This window comes from Amblyomma mixtum, chromosome 2, assembly GCF_055824585.1.
Source record: "Amblyomma mixtum isolate Tamu chromosome 2, ASM5582458v1, whole genome shotgun sequence".
Classification (NCBI taxonomy): domain Eukaryota; kingdom Metazoa; phylum Arthropoda; class Arachnida; order Ixodida; family Ixodidae; genus Amblyomma; species Amblyomma mixtum.
In genome coordinates this window covers 153517863-153521626 of record NC_143013.1, presented here as the reverse complement: position 1 = coordinate 153521626, position 3764 = coordinate 153517863, and the positions used below count along the sequence as shown (strand labels likewise).

At 44.4% G+C, this 3764-nt stretch overlaps 1 pseudogene; it reads left to right on the top strand.

Annotated features, from left to right (window-relative positions):
• The first annotated feature begins 1310 nt into the window (after positions 1–1310).
• LOC149361305 (uncharacterized) lies at positions 1311–3103 on the top strand (annotated as a pseudogene).
• Positions 3104–3764: the final 661 nt, after the last annotated feature.

Below are 3764 nucleotides of genomic sequence, written 5' to 3'. Positions count from 1 at the left end.
AGCGCGTGCTGTGTATGAACGCGTCCTGAGCGCAGAAAATGACAATTACGAAAGGTACGAGTGTTTTCTCGAGTGTATGCACGGCAGTCGGCTGTGTGCGCGAAATAGTTTAACGCGTTGGTCGTTATATATATACATATTTTTTGCTGCATCACGAAGGCAACGAAGGCTGAGCTTGCACAGTTTAGCAAACGATTGATGTATTTGCCTCAAAGCGTGTAAAAGCTGCCAGTGGGCTAGCACATACATGCAACCGTGCGCGCCGCGCGTCTCAACACGTCCCACTGCGTACGCATAGGAAGCATCCGACCGTTTACATTATTGTGGTTGTACTTCATGCGAGTACACGCTACGAAGCAGAACAGAGTCGACGTCTGGTTGGGCTTGCGATGATGCAATACAATCAGCGGTGTTGCAGTGGAAATAAATTAGTGTTAGAAGCGAATTAACACAGCGACTGCCGTGAAGCAACAAGCAGGGGGAGAAATTTGGAACCGGAAGTAGCTTTAGCAGACGACTTTTCCATGAGCCTCTGCGCTGACTCTGGAAACGCACCTCACCCATTGAAAGGGGACAATCTATCCCTCTCCACAAGCCTGAAATTTTGCATAGGAAAACTTTGCTTATCCCAATTTTCCGAAGAAAAAAATCTCCAAGCCGTACACAGTTCAAGTGGTTTGCCCCCCCCCCCCCCTTACACACACACACACACACACACACACACACACACACACACACACGCACTGATGTACTACCCTACTGCCCTTTGCCCCAGAATGAATCTAAATTTTCGTGTAAATGTTGAGGAGTTCAGAGGCAATTCTTGAATTCAAGCGAAGCCACATAGATATGTGCACGTAGACTTGCTGTGGTGACTATGTGTTTAGGTGCTTGGCAGTTGAGCCCGAAAATGCATGTTTGGTTTCTTGTGTCCCCTTTTGATAGTTTAATGTTAGCGGCCTGTGAACCAGGCAGATGCGGTATTATGAGAAAATGTATTATTTTATTTGCCTATGTTTCCTGCCCACTCAGTTGTGCTAATGCTTGTTCTATGCATGGGCTCATGCCGCTGTTGAGCAACTCTCTTTTTAAAAATATTAGCATCTCTTGTTGTTGTCTGCCTTGTGTGACTGTTGTGAAATCATACTCAACGAAACTGGCAATGCTGAACTGTAAGGCGGCTTGTCGCACTTTCACTCTTGGTCCTACCTTTTTAACACTTTCCCATATAAAATTTAAAGGAGTGTAGATACCAAATTTTGGTTGCCTATGTTTTCTTGTTTGTAATGGTGCGTTAGACATTACTATACATGGAACACCACGAGGTATCTGGCTACAGCTGCCAAATAATAATCAAATTTCATCTCTCACCTGATTCGGCTTCTGTTACAAAAGCAGTGTGATGGCTACGATGTCAGGTCAGTATAGGTCACATGAGGCATGAAGACAGCTGCAATATAATCGCTGCTGCTTCACTCATTGCGATTCTGCTGCTGTGGTGGCTCAGTTGTTGTGGTTCTCGACTGTTGACTTGAAAAGCGGGGGTTAAGTCCCAGCCACTATGATCACATTTCAGTGGAGTTGAAATGCAAGAGTCTCATGTGTTGCGCGATGTCAGTACACATTCGAGAACCCCAGGTGTGGGTGAAATTATCCGGAACCCTCCACTTTGGGATCCCTCATAGCCGGGGTCGCTTTAGGACGCCACAACTCCCATGAACCATGCACCAAACCGATTGCCATTCCAGCTCTTGCGGCAAGCTGTCTTTAGCATCACAGTGAATTAAAATTATGAAGAAGTGATTATGTTGCACTTTTTATTTGTGTCTCACGTGACTTATACTGACCTTTCACGTTGTAGCCATTACTTGACTGTTGAAGCTGAAACAGGTGAGGTACGAAATTCGATTATAAATTATTTAATGATTGTAGGTCAATGTCACATGGTGGTCCATGTATACTATCTCTTATGGATCATTATAAAGAAAAAAACATAAACCTGAGATGAAAATATTAAAATGTGAAGGGAATCGGAATGATGTTCATGCGGAATGATACCAACTCGGGGTATACATGAACAGGTTGCAGTCATTCACTTCGATACTGATGTTTTTTTCTTCTGTTGCTGATGTAGCCTTTCCAATGTTTTTTGTAGCAAGCTGGAGATGAGGTGCATGAAAACGCCTCTACAAGTCATCCCAACTTGGATGATGAGCTTTCAACCCTGCATCTTGATGACAGCATTTTTGATGCACAACTGCCAAGGCTTGATGAGGACACCAATGGGCTTGACAACCATGTGCTAGAGGACCCCGATGAAGACTTGTCGGAATTTATCCGAGTGAACTCCGAGTCGAGACTTCCACACAGAACACTACCCACCTGCAGGCGATGCTGCTTGTATTAACATTATTAACATTTGTTGTTGCTGCTGGCCTTCCTTGGACACAAGTGGACAGCTTGTTGAAGCTGTTGAATGCATTTCTTGGCTAGAACGTCTTCCCATCGACAAAATATGGCTTTAGGAAGTTATGGGATTTGCACAAATCAAGGATGGTGGAAGTCCATACATACTGCCCAACGTGTGAGTGCCTGACATCAAGCTGCGGCCTAGATTTCCAGCACTGCACTAATTGTGCAGCCACAATGACTGTGGCACAGCTGGTGGAAAAAGGAAGCTTTTTCATAACTGTCGACCTCAAGCATCAGCTACAGTGTCTCTTAAAGAAGTTTGGGGATATAGTTGGCGCAAACCTCCAGAAACTGACAGCTGAAACTCATCAGGGAGCTTATAAGGATATCACAGATGGCCAACTGTACAGAAAGGTCCGCCGTGAAAGGAACATGAATTGGAGTGACCTGACTGTTACCGCTAACAGCGATGGATCGCCAGTATTTAATTCGAGCAAAGGGTCAGTCTGGCCAATTCAAGTAGCGCTTAATGAGCTCCCTCTTCCCTATCGTTGGAAGAACATCCTCATCGGCGTCATTTGGTTTGCCAAAGGTCACCCACCTACTCGCCTCTACTTGAAGACATTTGTTGAGAAATTCCACACTATGGGCAGCTTCACGTGGTCATTTGCCAGCAAAGTTGTGCAGTCAACAGTGAATCTGTTGTGCTTTTGTGTTGACTCGCCAGCTCGCGCTTCACTGCTGAATGCTAAGCAATACAACGGATACTGTGGCTGTTCTTGGTGCCTTCAAAAAGAAACGCTTGTTGATGGTAAGAATTGTTTCAGTCATCTTACAAGCTTTGCCTCTTCTGCTTTCTGCACACTGTACAGCTCTAAGAACATAATTTTGTTGCTTAAATGCATTCACATGTAACAAGCAACATACTCGTATCCCATGTGGTTGGTATCAACTGTTACCAGGTATAAAAATACTGGTTCATATCAGTTTGAACAAGGTTGTGTTCTAATACAAAAACAACTTGGTGTTGCAGCAACTTGGTGATGGAGGGCCATGATGATGACGTGACAATCTGTGCTTCCCCATAAAAGCAGTGAAAGAAATTTCACTTGGGAAGGATTATCACCCATATGGGGGAGAGAGAGACTCGAAGATGGTATGGCAGAGAAAAGGATGGCAAAGTTGCTTGATCGTGACAGCTGTAACTCTGCTGCTTAGTCTTTTAAAGAAATTTTTCCATTCACATATTCCAGAGATGGAGCCTGACAAGTGCCAGGGTATAGCAGTTTTCGACCATAGGGATCGCAGGTCTTCTAAAACTCCTCATAAGTATTCTGAAACAAAAGGCTGTT